This window comes from Hypomesus nipponensis, chromosome 16 (genome assembly GCF_054491055.1).
Source record: "Hypomesus nipponensis isolate SF chromosome 16, ASM5449105v1, whole genome shotgun sequence".
NCBI classification, from domain to species: Eukaryota; Metazoa; Chordata; class Actinopteri; order Osmeriformes; family Osmeridae; genus Hypomesus; species Hypomesus nipponensis.
Window position 1 is genome coordinate 9,849,490 of NC_140376.1, and position 26,654 is coordinate 9,876,143.

The 26,654-nt window shown below is 52.0% G+C and overlaps 47 non-coding genes across 47 annotated transcripts; all 47 read right to left on the reverse strand.

Annotated features, from left to right (window-relative positions):
* Positions 1–45: 45 nt before the first annotated feature.
* Positions 46–190, reverse strand: LOC146254763 (U4 spliceosomal RNA). Its single transcript, XR_014731579.1, has one exon. It is a non-coding gene; the product is annotated as a U4 spliceosomal RNA (small nuclear RNA).
* Positions 191–618: 428 nt separating this feature from the next.
* On the reverse strand, positions 619–760 carry LOC146254764 (U4 spliceosomal RNA). Its single transcript, XR_014731634.1, has one exon. It is a non-coding gene; the product is annotated as a U4 spliceosomal RNA (small nuclear RNA).
* Positions 761–1,188: 428 nt separating this feature from the next.
* Positions 1,189–1,330, reverse strand: LOC146254765 (U4 spliceosomal RNA). The gene has a single exon (XR_014731555.1). It is a non-coding gene; the product is annotated as a U4 spliceosomal RNA (small nuclear RNA).
* A 428-nt stretch (positions 1,331–1,758) lies between these two features.
* On the reverse strand, positions 1,759–1,900 carry LOC146254766 (U4 spliceosomal RNA). Its single transcript, XR_014731636.1, has one exon. It is a non-coding gene; the product is annotated as a U4 spliceosomal RNA (small nuclear RNA).
* Positions 1,901–2,329: 429 nt separating this feature from the next.
* On the reverse strand, positions 2,330–2,471 carry LOC146254767 (U4 spliceosomal RNA). Its single transcript, XR_014731638.1, has one exon. It is a non-coding gene; the product is annotated as a U4 spliceosomal RNA (small nuclear RNA).
* A 428-nt stretch (positions 2,472–2,899) lies between these two features.
* LOC146254768 (U4 spliceosomal RNA) lies at positions 2,900–3,041 on the reverse strand. Its single transcript, XR_014731639.1, has one exon. It is a non-coding gene; the product is annotated as a U4 spliceosomal RNA (small nuclear RNA).
* Positions 3,042–3,469: 428 nt separating this feature from the next.
* On the reverse strand, positions 3,470–3,611 carry LOC146254769 (U4 spliceosomal RNA). Its single transcript, XR_014731615.1, has one exon. It is a non-coding gene; the product is annotated as a U4 spliceosomal RNA (small nuclear RNA).
* Positions 3,612–4,039: 428 nt separating this feature from the next.
* On the reverse strand, positions 4,040–4,180 carry LOC146254770 (U4 spliceosomal RNA). The gene has a single exon (XR_014731585.1). It is a non-coding gene; the product is annotated as a U4 spliceosomal RNA (small nuclear RNA).
* Positions 4,181–4,607: 427 nt separating this feature from the next.
* Positions 4,608–4,749, reverse strand: LOC146254771 (U4 spliceosomal RNA). The gene has a single exon (XR_014731633.1). It is a non-coding gene; the product is annotated as a U4 spliceosomal RNA (small nuclear RNA).
* A 428-nt stretch (positions 4,750–5,177) lies between these two features.
* LOC146254772 (U4 spliceosomal RNA) lies at positions 5,178–5,319 on the reverse strand. The gene has a single exon (XR_014731616.1). It is a non-coding gene; the product is annotated as a U4 spliceosomal RNA (small nuclear RNA).
* A 428-nt stretch (positions 5,320–5,747) lies between these two features.
* On the reverse strand, positions 5,748–5,889 carry LOC146254773 (U4 spliceosomal RNA). The gene has a single exon (XR_014731557.1). It is a non-coding gene; the product is annotated as a U4 spliceosomal RNA (small nuclear RNA).
* Positions 5,890–6,317: 428 nt separating this feature from the next.
* On the reverse strand, positions 6,318–6,459 carry LOC146254774 (U4 spliceosomal RNA). Its single transcript, XR_014731549.1, has one exon. It is a non-coding gene; the product is annotated as a U4 spliceosomal RNA (small nuclear RNA).
* Positions 6,460–6,888: 429 nt separating this feature from the next.
* LOC146254775 (U4 spliceosomal RNA) lies at positions 6,889–7,030 on the reverse strand. The gene has a single exon (XR_014731540.1). It is a non-coding gene; the product is annotated as a U4 spliceosomal RNA (small nuclear RNA).
* Positions 7,031–7,458: 428 nt separating this feature from the next.
* LOC146254776 (U4 spliceosomal RNA) lies at positions 7,459–7,601 on the reverse strand. Its single transcript, XR_014731581.1, has one exon. It is a non-coding gene; the product is annotated as a U4 spliceosomal RNA (small nuclear RNA).
* A 428-nt stretch (positions 7,602–8,029) lies between these two features.
* On the reverse strand, positions 8,030–8,171 carry LOC146254777 (U4 spliceosomal RNA). Its single transcript, XR_014731617.1, has one exon. It is a non-coding gene; the product is annotated as a U4 spliceosomal RNA (small nuclear RNA).
* Positions 8,172–8,600: 429 nt separating this feature from the next.
* Positions 8,601–8,742, reverse strand: LOC146254778 (U4 spliceosomal RNA). The gene has a single exon (XR_014731573.1). It is a non-coding gene; the product is annotated as a U4 spliceosomal RNA (small nuclear RNA).
* A 429-nt stretch (positions 8,743–9,171) lies between these two features.
* Positions 9,172–9,313, reverse strand: LOC146254779 (U4 spliceosomal RNA). Its single transcript, XR_014731571.1, has one exon. It is a non-coding gene; the product is annotated as a U4 spliceosomal RNA (small nuclear RNA).
* A 428-nt stretch (positions 9,314–9,741) lies between these two features.
* On the reverse strand, positions 9,742–9,883 carry LOC146254780 (U4 spliceosomal RNA). Its single transcript, XR_014731618.1, has one exon. It is a non-coding gene; the product is annotated as a U4 spliceosomal RNA (small nuclear RNA).
* Positions 9,884–10,311: 428 nt separating this feature from the next.
* Positions 10,312–10,453, reverse strand: LOC146254781 (U4 spliceosomal RNA). The gene has a single exon (XR_014731599.1). It is a non-coding gene; the product is annotated as a U4 spliceosomal RNA (small nuclear RNA).
* Positions 10,454–10,881: 428 nt separating this feature from the next.
* Positions 10,882–11,023, reverse strand: LOC146254782 (U4 spliceosomal RNA). The gene has a single exon (XR_014731619.1). It is a non-coding gene; the product is annotated as a U4 spliceosomal RNA (small nuclear RNA).
* Positions 11,024–11,451: 428 nt separating this feature from the next.
* LOC146254783 (U4 spliceosomal RNA) lies at positions 11,452–11,593 on the reverse strand. Its single transcript, XR_014731600.1, has one exon. It is a non-coding gene; the product is annotated as a U4 spliceosomal RNA (small nuclear RNA).
* A 428-nt stretch (positions 11,594–12,021) lies between these two features.
* On the reverse strand, positions 12,022–12,163 carry LOC146254784 (U4 spliceosomal RNA). The gene has a single exon (XR_014731574.1). It is a non-coding gene; the product is annotated as a U4 spliceosomal RNA (small nuclear RNA).
* Positions 12,164–12,592: 429 nt separating this feature from the next.
* Positions 12,593–12,734, reverse strand: LOC146254785 (U4 spliceosomal RNA). Its single transcript, XR_014731541.1, has one exon. It is a non-coding gene; the product is annotated as a U4 spliceosomal RNA (small nuclear RNA).
* A 428-nt stretch (positions 12,735–13,162) lies between these two features.
* On the reverse strand, positions 13,163–13,304 carry LOC146254786 (U4 spliceosomal RNA). The gene has a single exon (XR_014731542.1). It is a non-coding gene; the product is annotated as a U4 spliceosomal RNA (small nuclear RNA).
* A 428-nt stretch (positions 13,305–13,732) lies between these two features.
* LOC146254787 (U4 spliceosomal RNA) lies at positions 13,733–13,874 on the reverse strand. The gene has a single exon (XR_014731620.1). It is a non-coding gene; the product is annotated as a U4 spliceosomal RNA (small nuclear RNA).
* A 428-nt stretch (positions 13,875–14,302) lies between these two features.
* On the reverse strand, positions 14,303–14,443 carry LOC146254788 (U4 spliceosomal RNA). The gene has a single exon (XR_014731586.1). It is a non-coding gene; the product is annotated as a U4 spliceosomal RNA (small nuclear RNA).
* Positions 14,444–14,870: 427 nt separating this feature from the next.
* LOC146254789 (U4 spliceosomal RNA) lies at positions 14,871–15,012 on the reverse strand. Its single transcript, XR_014731635.1, has one exon. It is a non-coding gene; the product is annotated as a U4 spliceosomal RNA (small nuclear RNA).
* Positions 15,013–15,440: 428 nt separating this feature from the next.
* Positions 15,441–15,582, reverse strand: LOC146254790 (U4 spliceosomal RNA). Its single transcript, XR_014731621.1, has one exon. It is a non-coding gene; the product is annotated as a U4 spliceosomal RNA (small nuclear RNA).
* A 428-nt stretch (positions 15,583–16,010) lies between these two features.
* Positions 16,011–16,152, reverse strand: LOC146254791 (U4 spliceosomal RNA). The gene has a single exon (XR_014731558.1). It is a non-coding gene; the product is annotated as a U4 spliceosomal RNA (small nuclear RNA).
* Positions 16,153–16,580: 428 nt separating this feature from the next.
* LOC146254792 (U4 spliceosomal RNA) lies at positions 16,581–16,722 on the reverse strand. Its single transcript, XR_014731563.1, has one exon. It is a non-coding gene; the product is annotated as a U4 spliceosomal RNA (small nuclear RNA).
* A 428-nt stretch (positions 16,723–17,150) lies between these two features.
* On the reverse strand, positions 17,151–17,293 carry LOC146254793 (U4 spliceosomal RNA). The gene has a single exon (XR_014731582.1). It is a non-coding gene; the product is annotated as a U4 spliceosomal RNA (small nuclear RNA).
* Positions 17,294–17,721: 428 nt separating this feature from the next.
* Positions 17,722–17,863, reverse strand: LOC146254794 (U4 spliceosomal RNA). Its single transcript, XR_014731622.1, has one exon. It is a non-coding gene; the product is annotated as a U4 spliceosomal RNA (small nuclear RNA).
* A 428-nt stretch (positions 17,864–18,291) lies between these two features.
* LOC146254795 (U4 spliceosomal RNA) lies at positions 18,292–18,433 on the reverse strand. Its single transcript, XR_014731559.1, has one exon. It is a non-coding gene; the product is annotated as a U4 spliceosomal RNA (small nuclear RNA).
* A 428-nt stretch (positions 18,434–18,861) lies between these two features.
* On the reverse strand, positions 18,862–19,003 carry LOC146254796 (U4 spliceosomal RNA). The gene has a single exon (XR_014731624.1). It is a non-coding gene; the product is annotated as a U4 spliceosomal RNA (small nuclear RNA).
* Positions 19,004–19,431: 428 nt separating this feature from the next.
* On the reverse strand, positions 19,432–19,573 carry LOC146254797 (U4 spliceosomal RNA). Its single transcript, XR_014731545.1, has one exon. It is a non-coding gene; the product is annotated as a U4 spliceosomal RNA (small nuclear RNA).
* A 429-nt stretch (positions 19,574–20,002) lies between these two features.
* LOC146254798 (U4 spliceosomal RNA) lies at positions 20,003–20,144 on the reverse strand. The gene has a single exon (XR_014731556.1). It is a non-coding gene; the product is annotated as a U4 spliceosomal RNA (small nuclear RNA).
* A 428-nt stretch (positions 20,145–20,572) lies between these two features.
* LOC146254799 (U4 spliceosomal RNA) lies at positions 20,573–20,714 on the reverse strand. The gene has a single exon (XR_014731625.1). It is a non-coding gene; the product is annotated as a U4 spliceosomal RNA (small nuclear RNA).
* A 428-nt stretch (positions 20,715–21,142) lies between these two features.
* On the reverse strand, positions 21,143–21,284 carry LOC146254800 (U4 spliceosomal RNA). Its single transcript, XR_014731567.1, has one exon. It is a non-coding gene; the product is annotated as a U4 spliceosomal RNA (small nuclear RNA).
* A 429-nt stretch (positions 21,285–21,713) lies between these two features.
* LOC146254801 (U4 spliceosomal RNA) lies at positions 21,714–21,855 on the reverse strand. The gene has a single exon (XR_014731543.1). It is a non-coding gene; the product is annotated as a U4 spliceosomal RNA (small nuclear RNA).
* Positions 21,856–22,283: 428 nt separating this feature from the next.
* Positions 22,284–22,425, reverse strand: LOC146254802 (U4 spliceosomal RNA). Its single transcript, XR_014731626.1, has one exon. It is a non-coding gene; the product is annotated as a U4 spliceosomal RNA (small nuclear RNA).
* A 428-nt stretch (positions 22,426–22,853) lies between these two features.
* LOC146254803 (U4 spliceosomal RNA) lies at positions 22,854–22,995 on the reverse strand. Its single transcript, XR_014731544.1, has one exon. It is a non-coding gene; the product is annotated as a U4 spliceosomal RNA (small nuclear RNA).
* A 428-nt stretch (positions 22,996–23,423) lies between these two features.
* On the reverse strand, positions 23,424–23,565 carry LOC146254804 (U4 spliceosomal RNA). The gene has a single exon (XR_014731631.1). It is a non-coding gene; the product is annotated as a U4 spliceosomal RNA (small nuclear RNA).
* A 428-nt stretch (positions 23,566–23,993) lies between these two features.
* On the reverse strand, positions 23,994–24,135 carry LOC146254805 (U4 spliceosomal RNA). Its single transcript, XR_014731560.1, has one exon. It is a non-coding gene; the product is annotated as a U4 spliceosomal RNA (small nuclear RNA).
* Positions 24,136–24,562: 427 nt separating this feature from the next.
* Positions 24,563–24,704, reverse strand: LOC146254806 (U4 spliceosomal RNA). The gene has a single exon (XR_014731601.1). It is a non-coding gene; the product is annotated as a U4 spliceosomal RNA (small nuclear RNA).
* Positions 24,705–25,132: 428 nt separating this feature from the next.
* LOC146254807 (U4 spliceosomal RNA) lies at positions 25,133–25,274 on the reverse strand. Its single transcript, XR_014731627.1, has one exon. It is a non-coding gene; the product is annotated as a U4 spliceosomal RNA (small nuclear RNA).
* Positions 25,275–25,702: 428 nt separating this feature from the next.
* On the reverse strand, positions 25,703–25,844 carry LOC146254808 (U4 spliceosomal RNA). Its single transcript, XR_014731578.1, has one exon. It is a non-coding gene; the product is annotated as a U4 spliceosomal RNA (small nuclear RNA).
* Positions 25,845–26,273: 429 nt separating this feature from the next.
* On the reverse strand, positions 26,274–26,415 carry LOC146254809 (U4 spliceosomal RNA). Its single transcript, XR_014731603.1, has one exon. It is a non-coding gene; the product is annotated as a U4 spliceosomal RNA (small nuclear RNA).
* Between the last annotated feature and the right edge of the window lie 239 nt (positions 26,416–26,654).

Here is a 26,654-nt window from a genome sequence, read left to right on the forward strand (position 1 = left end):
ACAGTTGCCAAAACACGGACGCACTGTCTTTCACACCGACGTCAGCCTCCGTGGAGGCAATCAAAAATTGTCAAGACTGACTATATTTCAAGCCAATCCTGACGGGGTATTGGGTTAAGTTTTCAACCAGCAGCAATAATCACGTCTCAGCTAAACTTCATAGACTACGATATTGCCTCTGCGAAAGGATAGCTGACAAAGCAAGAGGGAATTCAGCCTGGTGTAGGGGCACAGCCGAGCCATGGACGGAGTCCCGTTCTTGGATTCAAGCGTATGTTGAGGACCAATTTAGGATCGAGCGTGTTGGCGCATTCTTTCAAAATGCCTCGGATGTTACGGAAAGTATTGAGAAAAAGAGCGGGGGGAGTGAGCTTTGTTGGACTTTTGCGGATCGAATCCTGAAGCATGACGCTAGTGCGAGAGCAAGGCATTGTGGGTAATATGCTGCAGCAGTGCCTGCTGAGGCCGAGCGTGCTGGGGAACTGTGAGGATTCACAGGCCTCACACGCTGAACCACCAAACCTACCTCTGTGCCAGAGAGCGCCCGGCGGCACAGCGTCTGAACCACCTGGGACAGTTGCCAAAACACGGACGCACTGTCTTTCACACCGACGTCAGCCTCCGTGGAGGCAATCAAAAATTGTCAAGACTGACTATATTTCAAGCCAATCCTGACGGGGTATTGGGTTAAGTTTTCAACCAGCAATAATCACGTCTCAGCTAAACTTCATAGACTACGATATTGCCTCTGCGAAAGGATAGCTGACAAAGCAAGAGGGAATTCAGCCTGGTGTAGGGGCACAGCCGAGCCATGGACGGTGTCCCGTTCTTGGATTCAAGCGTATGTTGAGGACCAATTTAGGATCGAGCGTGTTGGCGCATTCTTTCAAAATGCCTCGGATGTTACGGAAAGTATTGAGAAAAAGAGCGGGGGGAGTGAGCTTTGTTGGACTTTTGCGGATCGAATCCTGAAGCATGACGCTAGTGCGAGAGCAAGGCATTGTGGGTAATATGCTGCAGCGGTGCCTGCTGAGGCCGAGCGTGCTGGGAAACTGTGAGGATTCACAGGCCTCACACGCTGAACCACCAAACCTACCTCTGTGCCAGAGAGCGCTCGGCCGCACAGCGTCTGAACCACCTGGGACAGTAGCCAAAACACGGACGCACTGTCTTTCACACCGACGTCAGCCTCCGTGGAGGCAATCAAAAATTGTCAAGGCTGACTATATTTCAAGCCAATCCTGACGGGGTATTGGGTTAAGTTTTCAACCAGCAATAATCACGTCTCAGCTAAACTTCATAGACTACGACATTGCCTCTGCGAAAGGATAGCTGACAAAGCAAGAGGGAATTCAGCCTGGTGTAGGGACACAGCCGAACCATGGACGGTGTCCCGTTCTTGGATTCAAGCGTATGTTGAGGACCAATTTAGGATCGAGCGTGTTGGCGCATTCTTTCAAAATGCCTCGGATGTTACGGAAAGTATTGAGAAAAAGAGCGGGGGGAGTGAGCTTTGTTGGACTTTTGCGGATCGAATCCTGAAGCATGACGCTAGTGCGAGAGCAAGGCATTGTGGGTAATATGCTGCAGCGGTGCCTGCTGAGGCCGAGTGTGCTGGGGAACTGTGAGGATTCACAGGCCTCACACGCTGAACCACCAAACCTACCTCTCTGCCAGAGAGTGCCCGGCGGCACAGCGGCTGAACCACCTGGGACAGTTGCCAAAACACGGACGCACTGTCTTTCACACCGACGTCAGCCTCCGTGGAGGCAATCAAAAATTGTCAAGGCTGACTATATTTCAAGCCAATCCTGACGGGGTATTGGGTTAAGTTTTCAACCAGCAATAATCACGTCTCAGCTAGACTTCATAGACTACGATATTGCCTCTGCGAAAGGATAGCTGACAAAGCAAGAGGGAATTCAGCCTGGTGTAGGGGCACAGCCGAGCCATGGACGGTGTCCCGTTCTTGGATTCAAGCGTATGTTGAGGACCAATTTAGGGTTTGAGCGTGTTGGCGCATTCTTTCAAAATGCCTCGGATGTTACGGAAAGTATTGGGAAAAAGAGCGGGGGGAGTGAGCTTTGTTGGACTTTTGCGGATCGAATCCTGAAGCATGACGCTAGTGCGAGAGCAAGGCATTGTGGGTAATATGCTGCAGCGGTGCCTGCTGAGGCCGAGCGTGCTGGGGAACTGTGAGGATTCACAGGCCTCACACGCTGAACCACCAAACCTACCTCTGTGCCAGAGAGCGCTCGGCCGCACAGCGTCTGAACCACCTGGGACAGTAGCCAAAACACGGACGCACTGTCTTTCACACCGACGTCAGCCTCCGTGGAGGCGATCAAAAATTGTCAAGGCTGACTATATTTCAAGCCAATCCTGACGGGGTATTGGGTTAAGTTTTCAACCAGCAATAATCACGTCTCAGCTAGACTTCATAGACTACGATATTGCCTCTGCGAAAGGATAGCCGACAGAGCAAGAGGGAATTCAGCCTGGTGTAGGGGCACAGCCGAGCCATGGACGGTGTCCCGTTCTTGGATTCAAGCGTATGTTGAGGACCAATTTAGGATCGAGCGTGTTGGCGCATTCTTTCAAAATGCCTCGGATGTTACGGAAAGTATTGAGAAAAAGAGCGGGGGGAGTGAGCTTTGTTGGACTTTTGCGGATCGAATCCTGAAGCATGACGCTAGTGCGAGAGCAAGGCATTGTGGGTAATATGCTGCAGCGGTGCCTGCTGAGGCCGAGCGTGCTGGGGAACTGTGAGGATTCACAGGCCTCACACGCTGAACCACCAAACTTACCTCTGTGCCAGAGAGCGCCCGGCGGCACAGCGGCTGAACCACCTGGGACAGTAGCCAAAACACGGACGCACTGTCTTTCACACCGACGTCAGCCTCCGTGGAGGCGATCAAAAATTGTCAAGGCTGACTATATTTCAAGCCAATCCTGACGGGGTATTGGGTTAAGTTTTCAACCAGCAATAATCACGTCTCAGCTAGACTTCATAGACTACGATATTGCCTCTGCGAAAGGATAGCCGACAGAGCAAGAGGGAATTCAGCCTGGTGTAGGGGCACAGCCGAGCCATGGACGGTGTCCCGTTCTTGGATTCAAGCGTATGTTGAGGACCAATTTAGGATTGAGCGTGTTGGCGCATTCTTTCAAAATGCCTCAGACGTTATGGAAAGTATTGAACAAAAGAGCGGGGGGAGTGAGCTTTGTTGGACTTTTGCGGATCGAATCCTGAAGCATGACGCTAGTGCGAGAGCAAGGCATTGTGGGTAATATGCTGCAGTGGTGCCTGCTGAGGCCGAGTGTGCTGGGGAACTGTGAGGATTCACATGCCTCACACGCTGAACCACCAAACCTACCTCTGTGCCAGAGAGCGCCCGGCGGCACAGCGTCTGAACCACCTGGGACAGTTGCCAAAACACGGACGCACTGTCTTTCACACCAACGTCAGCCTCCGTGGAGGCAATCAAAAATTGTCAAGGCTGACTATATTTCAAGCCAATCCTGACGGGGTATTGGGTTAAGTTTTCAACCAGCAATAATCACGTCTCAGCTAAACTTCATAGACTACGATATTGCCTCTGCGAAAGGATAGCTGACAAAGCAAGAGGGAATTCAGCCTGGTGTAGGGGCACAGCCGAGCCATGGACGGTGTCCCGTTCTTGGATTCAAGCGTATGTTGAGGACCAATTTACGATCGAGCGTGTTGGCGCATTCTTTCAAAATGCCTCGGATGTTACGGAAAGTATTGAGAAAAAGAGCGGGGGGACTGAGCTTTGTTGGACTTTTGCGGATCGAATCCTGAAGCATGACGCTAGTGCGAGAGCAAGGCATTGTGGGTAATATGCTGCAGCGGTGCCTGCTGAGGCCGAGCGTGCTGGGGAACTGTGAGGATTCACAGGCCTCACACGCTGAACCACCAAACCTACCTCTGTGCCAGAGAGCGCCCGGCGGCACAGCGGCTGAACCACCTGGGACAGTTGCCAAAACACGGACGCACTGTCTTTCACACCGACGTCAGCCTCCGTGGAGGCGATCAAAAATTGTCAAGGCTGACTATATTTCAAGCCAATCCTGACGGGGTATTGGGTTAAGTTTTCAACCAGCAATAATCACGTCTCAGCCAGACTTCATAGACTACGATATTCATCTGCGAAAGGATAGCCGACAGAGCAAGAGGGAATTCCGGCTGGTGTAGGGGCACAGCCGAGCCATGGACGGTGTCCCGTTCTTGATTCAAGCGTATGTTGAGGACCAATTTAGGATCGAGCGTGTTGGCGCATTCTTTCAAAATGCCTCGGATGTTACGGAAAGTATTGAACAAAAGGGCGGGGGGAGTGAGCTTTGTTGGACTTTTGCGGATCGAATCCTGAAGCATGACGCTAGTGCGAGAGCAAGGCATTGTGGGTAATATGCTGCAGTGGTGCCTGCTGAGGCCGAGTGTGCTGGGGAACTGTGAGGATTCACATGCCTCACACGCTGAACCACCAAACCTACCTCTGTGCCAGAGAGCGCCCGGCGGCACAGCGTCTGAACCACCTGGGACAGTTGCCAAAACACGGACGCACTGTCTTTCACACCGACGTCAGCCTCCATGGAGGCGATCAAAAATTGTCAAGGCTGACTATATTTCAAGCCAATCCTGACGGGGTATTGGGTTAAGTTTTCAACCAGCAATAATCACGTCTCAGTTAGACTTCAAAGACTACGATATTGCCTCTGCGAAAGGATAGCCGACAGAGCAAAAGGGAATTCAGCTTGGTGTAGGGGCACAGACGAGCCATGGACGGTGTCCCGTTCTTGGATTCAAGCGTATGTTGAGGACTAATTTAGGATCGAGCGTGTTGGCGCATTCTTTCAAAATGCCTCGGATGTTACGGAAAGTATTGAGAAAAAGAGCGGGGGGAGTGAGCTTTGTTGGACTTTTGCGGATCGAATCCTGAAGCATGACGCTAGTGCGAGAGCAAGGCATTGTGGGAAATGTGCTGCAGCAGTGCCTGCTGAGGCCGAGCGTGCTGGGGAACTGTGAGGATTCACAGGCCTCACACGCTGAACCACCAAACCTACCTCTGTGCCAGAGAGCGCCCGGCGGCACAGCGGCTGAACCACCTGGGACAGTTGCCAAAACACGGACGCACTGTCTTTCACACCGACGTCAGCCTCCGTGGAGGCAATCAAAAATTGTCAAGGCTGACTATATTTCAAGCCAATCCTGACGGGGTATTGGGTTAAGTTTTCAACCAGCAATAATCACGTCTCAGCTAAACTTCATAGACTACGATATTGCCTCTGCGAAAGGATAGCTGACAAAGCAAGAGGGAATTCAGCCTGGTGTAGGGGCACAGCCGAGCCATGGACGGTGTCCCGTTCTTGGATTCAAGCGTATGTTGAGGACCAATTTAGGATCGAGCGTGTTGGCGCATTCTTTCAAAATGCCTCGGATGTTACGGAAAGTATTGAGAAAAAGAGCGGGGGGAGTGAGCTTTGTTGGACTTTTGCGGATCGAATCCTGAAGCATGACGCTAGTGCGAGAGCAAGGCATTGTGGGTAATATGCTGCAGCGGTGCCTGCTGAGGCCGAGCGTGCTGGGAAACTGTGAGGATTCACAGGCCTCACACGCTGAACCACCAAACCTACCTCTGTGCCAGAGAGCGCTCGGCCGCACAGCGTCTGAACCACCTGGGACAGTAGCCAAAACACGGACGCACTGTCTTTCACACCGACGTCAGCCTCCGTGGAGGCAATCAAAAATTGTCAAGGCTGACTATATTTCAAGCCAATCCTGACGGGGTATTGGGTTAAGTTTTCAACCAGCAATAATCACGTCTCAGCTAAACTTCATAGACTACGACATTGCCTCTGCGAAAGGATAGCTGACAAAGCAAGAGGGAATTCAGCCTGGTGTAGGGACACAGCCGAGCCATGGACGGTGTCCCGTTCTTGGATTCAAGCGTATGTTGAGGACCAATTTAGGATCGAGCGTGTTGGCGCATTCTTTCAAAATGCCTCGGATGTTACGGAAAGTATTGAGAAAAAGAGCGGGGGGAGTGAGCTTTGTTGGACTTTTGCGGATCGAATCCTGAAGCATGACGCTAGTGCGAGAGCAAGGCATTGTGGGTAATATGCTGCAGCGGTGCCTGCTGAGGCCGAGTGTGCTGGGGAACTGTGAGGATTCACAGGCCTCACACGCTGAACCACCAAACCTACCTCTCTGCCAGAGAGCGCCCGGCGGCACAGCGGCTGAATCACCTGGGACAGTTGCCAAAACACGGACGCACTGTCTTTCACACCGACGTCAGCCTCCGTGGAGGCGATCAAAAATTGTCAAGGCTGACTATATTTCAAGCCAATCCTGACGGGGTATTGGGTTAAGTTTTCAACCAGCAATAATCACGTCTCAGCTAATCTTCATAGACTACGATATTGCCTCTGCGAAAGGATAGCTGACAAAGCAAAAGGGAATTCAGCCTGGTGTAGGGGCACAGCCGAGCCATGGACGGTGTCCCGTTCTTGGATTCAAGCGTATGTTGAGGACCAATTTAGGGTTTGAGCGTGTTGGCGCATTCTTTCAAAATGCCTCGGATGTTACGGAAAGTATTGGGAAAAAGAGCGGGGGGAGTGAGCTTTGTTGGACTTTTGCGGATCGAATCCTGAAGCATGACGCTAGTGCGAGAGCAAGGCATTGTGGGTAATATGCTGCAGCGGTGCCTGCTGAGGCCGAGCGTGCTGGGGAACTGTGAGGATTCACAGGCCTCACACGCTGAACCACCAAACCTACGTCTGTGCCAGAGAGCGCTCGGCCGCACAGCGTCTGAACCACCTGGGACAGTAGCCAAAACACGGACGCACTGTCTTTCACACCGACGTCAGCCTCCGTGGAGGCGATCAAAAATTGTCAAGGCTGACTATATTTCAAGCCAATCCTGACGGGGTATTGGGTTAAGTTTTCAACCAGCAATAATCACGTCTCAGCTAGACTTCATAGACTACGATATTGCCTCTGCGAAAGGATAGCCGACAGAGCAAGAGGGAATTCAGGCTGGTGTAGGGGCACAGCCGAGCCATGGACGGTGTCCCGTTCTTGGATTTAAGCGTATGTTGAGGACCAATTTAGGATCGAGCGTGTTGGCGCATTCTTTCAAAATGCCTCAGACGTTATGGAAAGTATTGAACAAAAGAGCGGGGGGAGTGAGCTTTGTTGGACTTTTGCGGATCGAATCCTGAAGCATGACGCTAGTGCGAGAGCAAGGCATTGTGGGTAATATGCTGCAACGGTGCCTGCTGAGGCCGAGCGTGCTGGGGAACTGTGAGGATTCACAGGCCTCACACGCTGAACCACCAAACCTACCTCTGTGCCAGAGAGCGCTCGGCCGCACAGCGTCTGAACCACCTGGGACAGTAGCCAAAACACGGACGCACTGTCTTTCACACCGACGTCAGCCTCCGTGGAGGCGATCAAAAAATTGTCAAGGCTGACTATATTTCAAGCCAATCCTGACGGGGTATTGGGTTAAGTTTTCAACCAGCAATAATCACGTCTCAGCTAGACTTCATAGACTACGATATTGCCTCTGCGAAAGGATAGCCGACAGAGCAAGAGGGAATTCAGCCTGGTGTAGGGGCACAGCCGAGCCATGGACGGTGTCCCGTTCTTGGATTCAAGCGTATGTTGAGGACCAATTTAGGATTGAGCGTGTTGGCGCATTCTTTCAAAATGCCTCAGACGTTATGGAAAGTATTGAACAAAAGAGCGGGGGGAGTGAGCTTTGTTGGACTTTTGCGGATCGAATCCTGAAGCATGACGCTAGTGCGAGAGCAAGGCATTGTGGGTAATATGCTGCAGCGGTGCCTGCTGAGGCCGAGCGTGCTGGGGAACTGTGAGGATTCACAGGCCTCACACGCTGAACCACCAAACCTACCTCTGTGCCAGAGAGCGCCCGGCGGCACAGCAGCTGAACCACCTGGGACAGTTGCCAAAACACGGACGCACTGTCTTTCACACCGACGTCAGCCTCCGTGGAGGCAATCAAAAATTGTCAAGGCTGACTATATTTCAAGCCAATCCTGACGGGGTATTGGGTTAAGTTTTCAACCAGCAATAATCACGTCTCAGCTAAACTTCATAGACTACGATATTGCCTCTGCGAAAGGATAGCTGACAAAGCAAGAGGGAATTCAGCCTGGTGTAGGGGCACAGCCGAGCCATGGACGGTGTCCCGTTCTTGGATTCAAGCGTATGTTGAGGACCAATTTAGGGTTTGAGCGTGTTGGCGCATTCTTTCAAAATGCCTCGGATGTTACGGAAAGTATTGAGAAAAAGAGCGGGGGGAGTGAGCTTTGTTGGACTTTTGCGGATCGAATCCTGAAGCATGACGCTAGTGCGAGAGCAAGGCATTGTGGGTAATATGCTGCAGCGGTGCCTGCTGAGGCCGAGCGTGCTGGGGAACTGTGAGGATTCACAGGCCTCACACGCTGAACCACCAAACCTACCTCTGTGCCAGAGAGCGCTCGGCCGCACAGCGTCTGAACCACCTGGGACAGTAGCCAAAACACGGACGCACTGTCTTTCACACCGACGTCAGCCTCCGTGGAGGCGATAAAAAATTGTCAAGGCTGACTATATTTCAAGCCAATCCTGACGGGGTATTGGGTTAAGTTTTCAACCAGCAATAATCACGTCTCAGCGAGACTTCATAGACTACGATATTGCCTCTGCGAAAGGATAGCCGACAGAGCAAGAGGGAATTCAGCCTGGTGTAGGGGCACAGCCGAGCCATGGACGGTGTCCCGTTCTTGGATTCAAGCGTATGTTGAGGACCAATTTAGGGTTTGAGCGTGTTGGCGCATTCTTTCAAAATGCCTCGGATGTTACGGAAAGTATTGAGAAAAAGAGCGGGGGGAGTGAGCTTTGTTGGACTTTTGCGGATCGAATCCTGAAGCATGACGCTAGTGCGAGAGCAAGGCATTGTGGGTAATATGCTGCAGCGGTGCCTGCTGAGGCCGAGCGTGCTGGGGAACTGTGAGGATTCACAGGCCTCACACGCTGAACCACCAAACCTACCTCTGTGCCAGAGAGCGCTCGGCCGCACAGCGTCTGAACCACCTGGGACAGTAGCCAAAACACGGACGCACTGTCTTTCACACCGACGTCAGCCTCCGTGGAGGCGATAAAAAATTGTCAAGGCTGACTATATTTCAAGCCAATCCTGACGGGGTATTGGGTTAAGTTTTCAACCAGCAATAATCACGTCTCAGCTAGACTTCATAGACTACGATATTGCCTCTGCGAAAGGATAGCCGACAGAGCAAGAGGGAATTCAGCCTGGTGTAGGGGCACAGCCGAGCCATGGACGGTGTCCCGTTCTTGGATTCAAGCGTATGTTGAGGACCAATTTAGGATTGAGCGTGTTGGCGCATTCTTTAAAAATGCCTCAGACGTTATGGAAAGTATTGAACAAAAGAGCGGGGGGAGTGAGCTTTGTTGGACTTTTGCGGATCGAATCCTGAAGCATGACGCTAGTGCGAGAGCAAGGCATTGTGGGTAATATGCTGCAGTGGTGCCTGCTGAGGCCGAGTGTGCTGGGGAACTGTGAGGATTCACATGCCTCACACGCTGAACCACCAAACCTACCTCTGTGCCAGAGAGCGCGCGGCGGCACAGCGTCTGAACCACCTGGGACAGTTGCCAAAACACGGACGCACTGTCTTTCACACCGACGTCAGCCTCCGTGGAGGCAATCAAAAATTGTCAAGGCTGACTATATTTCAAGCCAATCCTGACGGGGTATTGGGTTAAGTTTTCAACCAGCAATAATCACGTCTCAGCTAAACTTCATAGACTACGATATTGCCTCTGCGAAAGGATAGCTGACAAAGCAAGAGGGAATTCAGCCTGGTGTAGGGGCACAGCCGAGCCATGGACGGTGTCCCGTTCTTGGATTCAAGCGTATGTTGAGGACCAATTTAGGATCGAGCGTGTTGGCGCATTCTTTCAAAATGCCTCGGATGTTACGGAAAGTATTGAGAAAAAGAGCGGGGGGACTGAGCTTTGTTGGACTTTTGCGGATCGAATCCTGAAGCATGACGCTAGTGCGAGAGCAAGGCATTGTGGGTAATATGCTGCAGCGGTGCCTGCTGAGGCCGAGCGTGCTGGGGAACTGTGAGGATTCACAGGCCTCACACGCTGAACCACCAAACCTACCTCTGTGCCAGAGAGCGCTCGGCCGCACAGCGTCTGAACCACCTGGGACAGTAGCCAAAACACGGACGCACTGTCTTTCACACCGACGTCAGCCTCCATGGAGGCGATCAAAAATTGTCAAGGCTGACTATATTTCAAGCCAATCCTGACGGGGTATTGGGTTAAGTTTTCAACCAGCAATAATCACGTCTCAGTTAGACTTCATAGACTACGATATTGCCTCTGCGAAAGGATAGCCGACAAAGCAAAAGGGAATTCAGCCTTGTGGAGGGGCACAGCCGAGCCATGGACGGTGTCCCGTTCTTGGATTCAAGCGTATGTTGAGGACTAATTTAGGATCGAGCGTGTTGGCGCATTCTTTCAAAATGCCTTGGATGTTACGGAAAGTATTGAGAAAAAGAGCGGGGGGAGTGAGCTTTGTTGGACTTTTGCGGATCGAATCCTGAAGCATGACGCTAGTGCGAGAGCAAGGCATTGTGGGTAATATGCTGCAGCGGTGCCTGCTGAGGCCGAGCATGCTGGGGAACTGTGAGGATTCACAGGCCTCACACGCTGAACCACCAAACCTACCTCTGTGCCAGAGAGCGCCCGGCGGCACAGCAGCTGAACCACCTGGGACAGTTGCCAAAACACGGACGCACTGTCTTTCACACCGACGTCAGCCTCCGTGGAGGCAATCAAAAATTGTCAAGGCTGACTATATTTCAAGCCAATCCTGACGGGGTATTGGGTTAAGTTTTCAACCAGCAATAATCACGTCTCAGCTAAACTTCATAGACTACGATATTGCCTCTGCGAAAGGATAGCTGACAAAGCAAGAGGGAATTCAGCCTGGTGTAGGGGCACAGCCGAGCCATGGACGGTGTCCCGTTCTTGGATTCAAGCGTATGTTGAGGACCAATTTAGGATCGAGCGTGTTGGCGCATTCTTTCAAAATGCCTCGGATGTTACGGAAAGTATTGAGAAAAAGAGCGGGGGGACTGAGCTTTGTTGGACTTTTGCGGATCGAATCCTGAAGCATGACGCTAGTGCGAGAGCAAGGCATTGTGGGTAATATGCTGCAGCGGTGCCTGCTGAGGCCGAGCGTGCTGGGGAACTGTGAGGATTCACAGGCCTCACACGCTGAACCACCAAACCTACCTCTGTGCCAGAGAGCGCTCGGCCGCACAGCGTCTGAACCACCTGGGACAGTAGCCAAAACACGGACGCACTGTCTTTCACACCGACGTCAGCCTCCATGGAGGCGATCAAAAATTGTCAAGGCTGACTATATTTCAAGCCAATCCTGACGGGGTATTGGGTTAAGTTTTCAACCAGCAATAATCACGTCTCAGTTAGACTTCATAGACTACGATATTGCCTCTGCGAAAGGATAGCCGACAAAGCAAAAGGGAATTCAGCCTGGTGGAGGGGCACAGCCGAGCCATGGACGGTGTCCCGTTCTTGGATTCAAGCGTATGTTGAGGACTAATTTAGGATCGAGCGTGTTGGCGCATTCTTTCAAAATGCCTCGGATGTTACGGAAAGTATTGAGAAAAAGAGCGGGGGGAGTGAGCTTTGTTGGACTTTTGCGGATCGAATCCTGAAGCATGACGCTAGTGCGAGAGCAAGGCATTGTGGGTAATATGCTGCAGCGGTGCCTGCTGAGGCCGAGCATGCTGGGGAACTGTGAGGATTCACAGGCCTCACACGCTGAACCACCAAACCTACCTCTCTGCCAGAGAGCGCCCGGCGGCACAGCGGCTGAACCACCTGGGACAGTTGCCAAAACACGGACGCACTGTCTTTCACACCGACGTCAGCCTCCGTGGTGGCAATCAAAAATTGTCAAGGCTGACTATATTTCAAGCCAATCCTGACGGGGTATTGGGTTAAGTTTTCAACCAGCAATAATCACGTCTCAGCTAGACTTCATAGACTACGATATTGCCTCTGCGAAAGGATAGCTGACAAAGCAAGAGGGAATTCAGCCTGGTGTAGGGGCACAGCCGAGCCATGGACGGTGTCCCGTTCTTGGATTCAAGCGTATGTTGAGGACCAATTTAGGGTTTGAGCGTGTTGGCGCATTCTTTCAAAATGCCTCGGATGTTACGGAAAGTATTGGGAAAAAGAGCGGGGGGAGTGAGCTTTGTTGGACTTTTGCGGATCGAATCCTGAAGCATGACGCTAGTGCGAGAGCAAGGCATTGTGGGTAATATGCTGCAGCGGTGCCTGCTGAGGCCGAGCGTGCTGGGGAACTGTGAGGATTCACAGGCCTCACACGCTGAACCACCAAACCTACCTCTGTGCCAGAGAGCGCTCGGCCGCACAGCGTCTGAACCACCTGGGACAGTAGCCAAAACACGGACGCACTGTCTTTCACACCGACGTCAGCCTCCGTGGAGGCGATCAAAAATTGTCAAGGCTGACTATATTTCAAGCCAATCCTGACGGGGTATTGGGTTAAGTTTTCAACCAGCAATAATCACGTCTCAGCTAGACTTCATAGACTACGATATTGCCTCTGCGAAAGGATAGCCGACAGAGCAAGAGGGAATTCAGCCTGGTGTAGGGGCACAGCCGAGCCATGGACGGTGTCCCGTTCTTGGATTCAAGCGTATGTTGAGGACCAATTTAGGATCGAGCGTGTTGGCGCATTCTTTCAAAATGCCTCGGATGTTACGGAAAGTATTGAGAAAAAGAGCGGGGGGAGTGAGCTTTGTTGGACTTTTGCGGATCGAATCCTGAAGCATGACGCTAGTGCGAGAGCAAGGCATTGTGGGTAATATGCTGCAGCGGTGCCTGCTGAGGCCGAGCGTGCTGGGGAACTGTGAGGATTCACAGGCCTCACACGCTGAACCACCAAACTTACCTCTGTGCCAGAGAGCGCCCGGCGGCACAGCGGCTGAACCACCTGGGACAGTAGCCAAAACACGGACGCACTGTCTTTCACACCGACGTCAGCCTCCGTGGAGGCGATCAAAAATTGTCAAGGCTGACTATATTTCAAGCCAATCCTGACGGGGTATTGGGTTAAGTTTTCAACCAGCAATAATCACGTCTCAGCTAGACTTCATAGACTACGATATTGCCTCTGCGAAAGGATAGCCGACAGAGCAAGAGGGAATTCAGCCTGGTGTAGGGGCACAGCCGAGCCATGGACGGTGTCCCGTTCTTGGATTCAAGCGTATGTTGAGGACCAATTTAGGATTGAGCGTGTTGGCGCATTCTTTCAAAATGCCTCAGACGTTATGGAAAGTATTGAACAAAAGAGCGGGGGGAGTGAGCTTTGTTGGACTTTTGCGGATCGAATCCTGAAGCATGACGCTAGTGCGAGAGCAAGGCATTGTGGGTAATATGCTGCAGTGGTGCCTGCTGAGGCCGAGTGTGCTGGGGAACTGTGAGGATTCACATGCCTCACACGCTGAACCACCAAACCTACCTCTGTGCCAGAGAGCGCCCGGCGGCACAGCGTCTGAACCACCTGGGACAGTTGCCAAAACACGGACGCACTGTCTTTCACACCAACGTCAGCCTCCGTGGAGGCAATCAAAAATTGTCAAGGCTGACTATATTTCAAGCCAATCCTGACGGGGTATTGGGTTAAGTTTTCAACCAGCAATAATCACGTCTCAGCTAAACTTCATAGACTACGATATTGCCTCTGCGAAAGGATAGCTGACAAAGCAAGAGGGAATTCAGCCTGGTGTAGGGGCACAGCCGAGCCATGGACGGTGTCCCGTTCTTGGATTCAAGCGTATGTTGAGGACCAATTTACGATCGAGCGTGTTGGCGCATTCTTTCAAAATGCCTCGGATGTTACGGAAAGTATTGAGAAAAAGAGCGGGGGGACTGAGCTTTGTTGGACTTTTGCGGATCGAATCCTGAAGCATGACGCTAGTGCGAGAGCAAGGCATTGTGGGTAATATGCTGCAGCGGTGCCTGCTGAGGCCGAGCGTGCTGGGGAACTGTGAGGATTCACAGGCCTCACACGCTGAACCACCAAACCTACCTCTGTGCCAGAGAGCGCCCGGCGGCACAGCGGCTGAACCACCTGGGACAGTTGCCAAAACACGGACGCACTGTCTTTCACACCGACGTCAGCCTCCGTGGAGGCGATCAAAAATTGTCAAGGCTGACTATATTTCAAGCCAATCCTGACGGGGTATTGGGTTAAGTTTTCAACCAGCAATAATCACGTCTCAGCCAGACTTCATAGACTACGATATTCATCTGCGAAAGGATAGCCGACAGAGCAAGAGGGAATTCCGGCTGGTGTAGGGGCACAGCCGAGCCATGGACGGTGTCCCGTTCTTGATTCAAGCGTATGTTGAGGACCAATTTAGGATCGAGCGTGTTGGCGCATTCTTTCAAAATGCCTCGGATGTTACGGAAAGTATTGAACAAAAGGGCGGGGGGAGTGAGCTTTGTTGGACTTTTGCGGATCGAATCCTGAAGCATGACGCTAGTGCGAGAGCAAGGCATTGTGGGTAATATGCTGCAGTGGTGCCTGCTGAGGCCGAGTGTGCTGGGGAACTGTGAGGATTCACATGCCTCACACGCTGAACCACCAAACCTACCTCTGTGCCAGAGAGCGCCCGGCGGCACAGCGTCTGAACCACCTGGGACAGTTGCCAAAACACGGACGCACTGTCTTTCACACCGACGTCAGCCTCCATGGAGGCGATCAAAAATTGTCAAGGCTGACTATATTTCAAGCCAATCCTGACGGGGTATTGGGTTAAGTTTTCAACCAGCAATAATCACGTCTCAGTTAGACTTCAAAGACTACGATATTGCCTCTGCGAAAGGATAGCCGACAGAGCAAAAGGGAATTCAGCTTGGTGTAGGGGCACAGACGAGCCATGGACGGTGTCCCGTTCTTGGATTCAAGCGTATGTTGAGGACTAATTTAGGATCGAGCGTGTTGGCGCATTCTTTCAAAATGCCTCGGATGTTACGGAAAGTATTGAGAAAAAGAGCGGGGGGAGTGAGCTTTGTTGGACTTTTGCGGATCGAATCCTGAAGCATGACGCTAGTGCGAGAGCAAGGCATTGTGGGAAATGTGCTGCAGCAGTGCCTGCTGAGGCCGAGCGTGCTGGGGAACTGTGAGGATTCACAGGCCTCACACGCTGAACCACCAAACCTACCTCTGTGCCAGAGAGCGCCCGGCGGCACAGCGGCTGAACCACCTGGGACAGTTGCCAAAACACGGACGCACTGTCTTTCACACCGACGTCAGCCTCCGTGGAGGCAATCAAAAATTGTCAAGGCTGACTATATTTCAAGCCAATCCTGACGGGGTATTGGGTTAAGTTTTCAACCAGCAATAATCACGTCTCAGCTAAACTTCATAGACTACGATATTGCCTCTGCGAAAGGATAGCTGACAAAGCAAGAGGGAATTCAGCCTGGTGTAGGGGCACAGCCGAGCCATGGACGGTGTCCCGTTCTTGGATTCAAGCGTATGTTGAGGACCAATTTAGGATCGAGCGTGTTGGCGCATTCTTTCAAAATGCCTCGGATGTTACGGAAAGTATTGAGAAAAAGAGCGGGGGGAGTGAGCTTTGTTGGACTTTTGCGGATCGAATCCTGAAGCATGACGCTAGTGCGAGAGCAAGGCATTGTGGGTAATATGCTGCAGCGGTGCCTGCTGAGGCCGAGCGTGCTGGGAAACTGTGAGGATTCACAGGCCTCACACGCTGAACCACCAAACCTACCTCTGTGCCAGAGAGCGCTCGGCCGCACAGCGTCTGAACCACCTGGGACAGTAGCCAAAACACGGACGCACTGTCTTTCACACCGACGTCAGCCTCCGTGGAGGCAATCAAAAATTGTCAAGGCTGACTATATTTCAAGCCAATCCTGACGGGGTATTGGGTTAAGTTTTCAACCAGCAATAATCACGTCTCAGCTAAACTTCATAGACTACGACATTGCCTCTGCGAAAGGATAGCTGACAAAGCAAGAGGGAATTCAGCCTGGTGTAGGGACACAGCCGAGCCATGGACGGTGTCCCGTTCTTGGATTCAAGCGTATGTTGAGGACCAATTTAGGATCGAGCGTGTTGGCGCATTCTTTCAAAATGCCTCGGATGTTACGGAAAGTATTGAGAAAAAGAGCGGGGGGAGTGAGCTTTGTTGGACTTTTGCGGATCGAATCCTGAAGCATGACGCTAGTGCGAGAGCAAGGCATTGTGGGTAATATGCTGCAGCGGTGCCTGCTGAGGCCGAGCGTGCTGGGGAACTGTGAGGATTCACAGGCCTCACACGCTGAACCACCAAACCTACGTCTGTGCCAGAGAGCGCTCGGCCGCACAGCGTCTGAACCACCTGGGACAGTAGCCAAAACACGGACGCACTGTCTTTCACACCGACGTCAGCCTCCGTGGAGGCGATCAAAAATTGTCAAGGCTGACTATATTTCAAGCCAATCCTGACGGGGTATTGGGTTAAGTTTTCAACCAGCAATAATCACGTCTCAGCTAGACTTCATAGACTACGATATTGCCTCTGCGAAAGAATAGCCGACAGAGCAAGAGGGAATTCAGGCTGGTGTAGGGGCACAGCCGAGCCATGGACGGTGTCCCGTTCTTGGATTTAAGCGTATGTTGAGGACCAATTTAGGATCGAGCGTGTTGGCGCATTCTTTCAAAATGCCTCAGACGTTATGGAAAGTATTGAACAAAAGAGCGGGGGGAGTGAGCTTTGTTGGACTTTTGCGGATCGAATCCTGAAGCATGACGCTAGTGCGAGAGCAAGGCATTGTGGGTAATATGCTGCAACGGTGCCTGCTGAGGCCGAGCGTGCTGGGGAACTGTGAGGATTCACAGGCCTCACACGCTGAACCACCAAACCTACCTCTGTGCCAGAGAGCGCTCGGCCGCACAGCGTCTGAACCACCTGGGACAGTAGCCAAAACACGGACGCACTGTCTTTCACACCGACGTCAGCCTCCGTGGAGGCGATCAAAAAATTGTCAAGGCTGACTATATTTCAAGCCAATCCTGACGGGGTATTGGGTTAAGTTTTCAACCAGCAATAATCACGTCTCAGCTAGACTTCATAGACTACGATATTGCCTCTGCGAAAGGATAGCCGACAGAGCAAGAGGGAATTCAGCCTGGTGTAGGGGCACAGCCGAGCCATGGACGGTGTCCCGTTCTTGGATTCAAGCGTATGTTGAGGACCAATTTAGGATTGAGCGTGTTGGCGCATTCTTTCAAAATGCCTCAGACGTTATGGAAAGTATTGAACAAAAGAGCGGGGGGAGTGAGCTTTGTTGGACTTTTGCGGATCGAATCCTGAAGCATGACGCTAGTGCGAGAGCAAGGCATTGTGGGTAATATGCTGCAGTGGTGCCTGCTGAGGCCGAGTGTGCTGGGGAACTGTGAGGATTCACATGCCTCACACGCTGAACCACCAAACCTACCTCTGTGCCAGAGAGCGCTCGGCGGCACAGCGTCTGAACCACCTGGGACAGTTGCCAAAACACGGACGCACTGTCTTTCACACCGACGTCAGCCTCCGTGGAGGCAATCAAAAATTGTCAAGGCTGACTATATTTCAAGCCAATCCTGACGGGGTATTGGGTTAAGTTTTCAACCAGCAATAATCACGTCTCAGCTAAACTTCATAGACTACGATATTGCCTCTGCGAAAGGATAGCTGACAAAGCAAGAGGGAATTCAGCCTGGTGTAGGGGCACAGCCGAGCCATGGACGGTGTCCCGTTCTTGGATTCAAGCGTATGTTGAGGACCAATTTAGGATCGAGCGTGTTGGCGCATTCTTTCAAAATGCCTCGGATGTTACGGAAAGTATTGAGAAAAAGAGCGGGGGGACTGAGCTTTGTTGGACTTTTGCGGATCGAATCCTGAAGCATGACGCTAGTGCGAGAGCAAGGCATTGTGGGTAATATGCTGCAGCGGTGCCTGCTGAGGCCGAGCGTGCTGGGGAACTGTGAGGATTCACAGGCCTCACACGCTGAACCACCAAACCTACCTCTGTGCCAGAGAGCGCTCGGCCGCACAGCGTCTGAACCACCTGGGACAGTAGCCAAAACACGGACGCACTGTCTTTCACACCGACGTCAGCCTCCATGGAGGCGATCAAAAATTGTCAAGGCTGACTATATTTCAAGCCAATCCTGACGGGGTATTGGGTTAAGATTTCAACCAGCAATAATCACGTCTCAGTTAGACTTCATAGACTACGATAATGCCTCTGCGAAAGGATAGCCGACAAAGCAAAAGGGAATTCAGCCTGGTGGAGGGGCACAGCCGAGCCATGGACGGTATCCCGTTCTTGGATTCAAGCGTATGTCGAGGACTAATTTAGGATCGAGCGTGTTGGCGCATTCTTTCAAAATGCCTCGGATGTTACGGAAAGTATTGAGAAAAAGAGCGGGGGGAGTGAGCTTTGTTGGACTTTTGCGGATCGAATCCTGAAGCATGACGCTAGTGCGAGAGCAAGGCATTGTGGGTAATATGCTGCAGCGGTGCCTGCTGAGGCCGAGCATGCTGGGGAACTGTGAGGATTCACAGGCCTCACACGCTGAACCACCAAACCTACCTCTGTGCCAGAGAGCGCCCGGCGGCACAGCAGCTGAACCACCTGGGACAGTTGCCAAAACACGGACGCACTGTCTTTCACACCGACGTCAGCCTCCGTGGAGGCAATCAAAAATTGTCAAGGCTGACTATATTTCAAGCCAATCCTGACGGGGTATTGGGTTAAGTTTTCAACCAGCAATAATCACGTCTCAGCTAAACTTCATAGACTACGATATTGCCTCTGCGAAAGGATAGCTGACAAAGCAAGAGGGAATTCAGCCTGGTGTAGGGGCACAGCCGAGCCATGGACGGTGTCCCGTTCTTGGATTCAAGCGTATGTTGAGGACCAATTTAGGATCGAGCGTGTTGGCGCATTCTTTCAAAATGCCTCGGATGTTACGGAAAGTATTGAGAAAAAGAGCGGGGGGAGTGAGCTTTGTTGGACTTTTGCGGATCGAATCCTGAAGCATGACGCTAGTGCGAGAGCAAGGCATTGTGGGTAATATGCTGCAGCGGTGCCTGCTGAGGCCAAGCGTGCTGGGGAACTGTGAGGATTCACAGGCCTCACACGCTGAACCACCAAACCTACCTCTGTGCCAGAGAGCGCCCGGCGGCACAGCGGCTGAACCACCTGGGACAGTTGCCAAAACACGGACGCACTGTCTTTCACACCGACGTCAGCCTCCGTGGAGGCAATCAAAAATTGTCAAGACTGACTATATTTCAAGCCAATCCTGACGGGGTATTGGGTTAAGTTTTCAACCAGCAATAATCACGTCTCAGCTAAACTTCATAGACTACGATATTGCCTCTGCGAAAGGATAGCTGACAATGCAAGAGGGAATTCAGCCTGGTGTAGGGGCACAGCCGAGCCATGGACGGTGTCCCGTTCTTGGATTCAAGCGTATGTTGAGGACCAATTTAGGGTTTGAGCGTGTTGGCGCATTCTTTCAAAATGCCTCGGATGTTACGGAAAGTATTGAGAAAAAGAGCGGGGGGAGTGAGCTTTGTTGGACTTTTGCGGATCGAATCCTGAAGCATGACGCTAGTGCGAGAGCAAGGCATTGTGGGTAATATGCTGCAGCGGTGCCTGCTGAGGCCGAGCGTGCTGGGGAACTGTGAGGATTCACAGGCCTCACACGCTGAACCACCAAACCTACCTCTGTGCCAGAGAGCGCTCGGCCGCACAGCGTCTGAACCACCTGGGACAGTAGCCAAAACACGGACGCACTGTCTTTCACACCGACGTCAGCCTCCGTGGAGGCAATCAAAAATTGTCAAGACTGACTATATTTCAAGCCAATCCTGACGGGGTATTGGGTTAAGTTTTCAACCAGCAATAATCACGTCTCAGCTAAACTTCATAGACTACGATATTGCCTCTGCGAAAGGATAGCTGACAAAGCAAGAGGGAATTCAGCCTGGTGTAGGGGCACAGCCGAGCCATGGACGGTGTCCCGTTCTTGGATTCAAGCGTATGTTGAGGACCAATTTAGGATCGAGCGTGTTGGCGCATTCTTTCAAAATGCCTCGGATGTTACGGAAAGTATTGAGAAAAAGAGCGGGGGGACTGAGCTTTGTTGGACTTTTGCGGATCGAATCCTGAAGCATGACGCTAGTGCGAGAGCAAGGCATTGTGGGTAATATGCTGCAGCGGTGCCTGCTGAGGCCGAGCATGCTGGGGAACTGTGAGGATTCACAGGCCTCACACGCTGAACCACCAAACCTACCTCTGTGCCAGAGAGCGCCCGGCGGCACAGCAGCTGAACCACCTGGGACAGTTGCCAAAACACGGACGCACTGTCTTTCACACCGACGTCAGCCTCCGTGGAGGCAATCAAAAATTGTCAAGGCTGACTATATTTCAAGCCAATCCTGACGGGGTATTGGGTTAAGTTTTCAACCAGCAATAATCACGTCTCAGCTAAACTTCATAGACTACGATATTGCCTCTGCGAAAGGATAGCTGACAAAGCAAGAGGGAATTCAGCCTGGTGTAGGGGCACAGCCGAGCCATGGACGGTGTCCCGTTCTTGGATTCAAGCGTATGTTGAGGACCAATTTAGGATCGAGCGTGTTGGCGCATTCTTTCAAAATGCCTCGGATGTTACGGAAAGTATTGAGAAAAAGAGCGGGGGGAGTGAGCTTTGTTGGACTTTTGCGGATCGAATCCTGAAGCATGACGCTAGTGCGAGAGCAAGGCATTGTGGGTAATATGCTGCAGCAGTGCCTGCTGAGGCCGAGCGTGCTGGGGAACTGTGAGGATTCACAGGCCTCACACGCTGAACCACCAAACCTACCTCTGTGCCAGAGAGCGCCCGGCGGCACAGCGGCTGAACCACCTGGGACAGTTGCCAAAACACGGACGCACTGTCTTTCACACCGACGTCAGCCTCCGTGGAGGCAATCAAAAATTGTCAAGACTGACTATATTTCAAGCCAATCCTGACGGGGTATTGGGTTAAGTTTTCAACCAGCAATAATCACGTCTCAGCTAAACTTCATAGACTACGATATTGCCTCTGCGAAAGGATAGCTGACAAAGCAAGAGGGAATTCAGCCTGGTGTAGGGGCACAGCCGAGCCATGGACGGTGTCCCGTTCTTGGATTCAAGCGTATGTTGAGGACCAATTTAGGGTTTGAGCGTGTTGGCGCATTCTTTCAAAATGCCTCGGATGTTACGGAAAGTATTGAGAAAAAGAGCGGGGGGAGTGAGCTTTGTTGGACTTTTGCGGATCGAATCCTGAAGCATGACGCTAGTGCGAGAGCAAGGCATTGTGGGTAATATGCTGCAGCGGTGCCTGCTGAGGCCGAGCGTGCTGGGGAACTGTGAGGATTCACAGGCCTCACACGCTGAACCACCAAACCTACCTCTGTGCCAGAGAGCGCTCGGCCGCACAGCGTCTGAACCACCTGGGACAGTAGCCAAAACACGGACGCACTGTCTTTCACACCGACGTCAGCCTCCGTGGAGGCGATCAAAAATTGTCAAGGCTGACTATATTTCAAGCCAATCCTGACGGGGTATTGGGTTAAGTTTTCAACCAGCAATAATCACGTCTCAGCTAGACTTCATAGACTACGATATTGCCTCTGCGAAAGGATAGCCGACAGAGCAAGAGGGAATTCAGCCTGGTGTAGGGGCACAGCCGAGCCATGGACGGTGTCCCGTTCTTGGATTCAAGCGTATGTTGAGGACCAATTTAGGATTGAGCGTGTTGGCGCATTCTTTCAAAATGCCTCAGACGTTATGGAAAGTATTGAACAAAAGAGCGGGGGGAGTGAGCTTTGTTGGACTTTTGCGGATCGAATCCTGAAGCATGACGCTAGTGCGAGAGCAAGGCATTGTGGGTAATATGCTGCAGTGGTGCCTGCTGAGGCCGAGTGTGCTGGGGAACTGTGAGGATTCACATGCCTCACACGCTGAACCACCAAACCTACCTCTGTGCCAGAGAGCGCCCGGCGGCACAGCGTCTGAACCACCTGGGACAGTTGCCAAAACACGGACGCACTGTCTTTCACACCGACGTCAGCCTCCGTGGAGGCAATCAAAAATTGTCAAGGCTGACTATATTTCAAGCCAATCCTGACGGGGTATTGGGTTAAGTTTTCAACCAGCAATAATCACGTCTCAGCTAAACTTCATAGACTACGATATTGCCTCTGCGAAAGGATAGCTGACAAAGCAAGAGGGAATTCAGCCTGGTGTAGGGGCACAGCCGAGCCATGGACGGTGTCCCGTTCTTGGATTCAAGCGTATGTTGAGGACCAATTTAGGATCGAGCGTGTTGGCGCATTCTTTCAAAATGCCTCGGATGTTACGGAAAGTATTGAGAAAAAGAGCGGGGGGAGTGAGCTTTGTTGGACTTTTGCGGATCGAATCCTGAAGCATGACGCTAGTGCGAGAGCAAGGCATTGTGGGTAATATGCTGCAGCGGTGCCTGCTGAGGCCGAGCGTGCTGGGGAACTGTGAGGATTCACAGGCCTCACACGCTGAACCACCAAACCTACCTCTGTGCCAGAGAGCGCTCGGCCGCACAGCGTCTGAACCACCTGGGACAGTAGCCAAAACACGGACGCACTGTCTTTCACACCGACGTCAGCCTCCGTGGAGGCGATCAAAAATTGTCAAGGCTGACTATATTTCAAGCCAATCCTGACGGGGTATTGGGTTAAGTTTTCAACCAGCAATAATCACGTCTCAGCTAGACTTCATAGACTACGATATTGCCTCTGCGAAAGGATAGCCGACAGAGCAAGAGGGAATTCAGCCTGGTGTAGGGGCACAGCCGAGCCATGGACGGTGTCCCGTTCTTGGATTCAAGCGTATGTTGAGGACCAATTTAGGATTGAGCGTGTTGGCGCATTCTTTCAAAATGCCTCAGACGTTATGGAAAGTATTGAACAAAAGAGCGGGGGGAGTGAGCTTTGTTGGACTTTTGCGGATCGAATCCTGAAGCATGACGCTAGTGCGAGAGCAAGGCATTGTGGGTAATATGCTGCAGTGGTGCCTGCTGAGGCCGAGTGTGCTGGGGAACTGTGAGGATTCACATGCCTCACACGCTGAACCACCAAACCTACCTCTGTGCCAGAGAGCGCCCGGCGGCACAGCGTCTGAACCACCTGGGACAGTTGCCAAAACACGGACGCACTGTCTTTCACACCGACGTCAGCCTCCGTGGAGGCGATCAAAAATTGTCAAGGCTGACTATATTTCAAGCCAATCCTGACGGGGTATTGGGTTAAGTTTTCAACCAGCAATAATCACGTCTCAGCTAAACTTCATAGACTACGATATTGCCTCTGCGAAAGGATAGCTGACAAAGCAAGAGGGAATTCAGCCTGGTGTAGGGGCACAGCCGAGCCATGGACGGTGTCCCGTTCTTGGATTCAAGCGTATGTTGAGGACCAATTTAGGATCGAGCGTGTTGGCGCATTCTTTCAAAATGCCTCGGATGTTACGGAAAGTATTGAGAAAAAGAGCGGGGGGACTGAGCTTTGTTGGACTTTTGCGGATCGAATCCTGAAGCATGACGCTAGTGCGAGAGCAAGGCATTGTGGGTAATATGCTGCAGCGGTGCCTGCTGAGGCCGAGCGTGCTGGGGAACTGTGAGGATTCACAGGCCTCACACGCTGAACCACCAAACCTACCTCTGTGCCAGAGAGCGCCCGGCGGCACAGCGGCTGAACCACCTGGGACAGTTGCCAAAACACGGACGCACTGTCTTTCACACCGACGTCAGCCTCCGTGGAGGCGATCAAAAATTGTCAAGGCTGACTATATTTCAAGCCAATCCTGACGGGGTATTGGGTTAAGTTTTCAACCAGCAATAATCACGTCTCAGCCAGACTTCATAGACTACGATATTGCCTCTGCGAAAGGATAGCCGACAGAGCAAGAGGGAATTCCGGCTGGTGTAGGGGCACAGCCGAGCCATGGACGGTGTCCCGTTCTTGATTCAAGCGTATGTTGAGGACCAATTTAGGATCGAGCGTGTTGGCGCATTCTTTCAAAATGCCTCGGATGTTACGGAAAGTATTGAACAAAAGGGCGGGGGGAGTGAGCTTTGTTGGACTTTTGCGGATCGAATCCTGAAGCATGACGCTAGTGCGAGAGCAAGGCATTGTGGGTAATATGCTGCAGCGGTGCCTGCTGAGGCCGAGCGTGCTGGGGAACTGTGAGGATTCACAGGCCTCACACGCTGAACCACCAAACCTACCTCTGTGCCAGAGAGCGCTCGGCCGCACAGCGTCTGAACCACCTGGGACAGTAGCCAAAACACGGACGCACTGTCTTTCACACCGACGTCAGCCTCCATGGAGGCGATCAAAAATTGTCAAGGCTGACTATATTTCAAGCCAATCCTGACGGGGTATTGGGTTAAGTTTTCAACCAGCAATAATCACGTCTCAGTTAGACTTCATAGACTACGATATTGCCTCTGCGAAAGGATAGCCGACAAAGCAAAAGGGAATTCAGCCTGGTGGAGGGGCACAGCCGAGCCATGGACGGTGTCCCGTTCTTGGATTCAAGCGTATGTTGAGGACTAATTTAGGATCGAGCGTGTTGGCGCATTCTTTCAAAATGCCTCGGATGTTACGGAAAGTATTGAGAAAAAGAGCGGGGGGAGTGAGCTTTGTTGGACTTTTGCGGATCGAATCCTGAAGCATGACGCTAGTGCGAGAGCAAGGCATTGTGGGTAATATGCTGCAGCGGTGCCTGCTGAGGCCGAGCATGCTGGGGAACTGTGAGGATTCACAGGCCTCACACGCTGAACCACCAAACCTACCTCTGTGCCAGAGAGCGCCCGGCGGCACAGCAGCTGAACCACCTGGGACAGTTGCCAAAACACGGACGCACTGTCTTTCACACCGACGTCAGCCTCCGTGGAGGCAATCAAAAATTGTCAAGGCTGACTATATTTCAAGCCAATCCTGACGGGGTATTGGGTTAAGTTTTCAACCAGCAATAATCACGTCTCAGCTAAACTTCATAGACTACGATATTGCCTCTGCGAAAGGATAGCTGACAAAGCAAGAGGGAATTCAGCCTGGTGTAGGGGCACAGCCGAGCCATGGACGGTGTCCCGTTCTTGGATTCAAGCGTATGTTGAGGACCAATTTAGGATCGAGCGTGTTGGCGCATTCTTTCAAAATGCCTCGGATGTTACGGAAAGTATTGAGAAAAAGAGCGGGGGGAGTGAGCTTTGTTGGACTTTTGCGGATCGAATCCTGAAGCATGACGCTAGTGCGAGAGCAAGGCATTGTGGGTAATATGCTGCAGCGGTGCCTGCTGAGGCCAAGCGTGCTGGGGAACTGTGAGGATTCACAGGCCTCACACGCTGAACCACCAAACCTACCTCTGTGCCAGAGAGCGCCCGGCGGCACAGCGGCTGAACCACCTGGGACAGTTGCCAAAACACGGACGCACTGTCTTTCACACCGACGTCAGCCTCCGTGGAGGCAATCAAAAATTGTCAAGACTGACTATATTTCAAGCCAATCCTGACGGGGTATTGGGTTAAGTTTTCAACCAGCAATAATCACGTCTCAGCTAAACTTCATAGACTACGATATTGCCTCTGCGAAAGGATAGCTGACAATGCAAGAGGGAATTCAGCCTGGTGTAGGGGCACAGCCGAGCCATGGACGGTGTCCCGTTCTTGGATTCAAGCGTATGTTGAGGACCAATTTAGGGTTTGAGCGTGTTGGCGCATTCTTTCAAAATGCCTCGGATGTTACGGAAAGTATTGAGAAAAAGAGCGGGGGGAGTGAGCTTTGTTGGACTTTTGCGGATCGAATCCTGAAGCATGACGCTAGTGCGAGAGCAAGGCATTGTGGGTAATATGCTGCAGCGGTGCCTGCTGAGGCCGAGCGTGCTGGGGAACTGTGAGGATTCACAGGCCTCACACGCTGAACCACCAAACCTACCTCTGTGCCAGAGAGCGCTCGGCCGCACAGCGTCTGAACCACCTGGGACAGTAGCCAAAACACGGACGCACTGTCTTTCACACCGACGTCAGCCTCCATGGAGGCGATCAAAAATTGTCAAGGCTGACTATATTTCAAGCCAATCCTGACGGGGTATTGGGTTAAGTTTTCAACCAGCAATAATCACGTCTCAGTTAGACTTCATAGACTACGATATTGCCTCTGCGAAAGGATAGCCGACAAAGCAAAAGGGAATTCAGCCTGGTGGAGGGGCACAGCCGAGCCATGGACGGTGTCCCGTTCTTGGATTCAAGCGTATGTTGAGGACTAATTTAGGATCGAGCGTGTTGGCGCATTCTTTCAAAATGCCTCGGATGTTACGGAAAGTATTGAGAAAAAGAGCGGGGGGAGTGAGCTTTGTTGGACTTTTGCGGATCGAATCCTGAAGCATGACGCTAGTGCGAGAGCAAGGC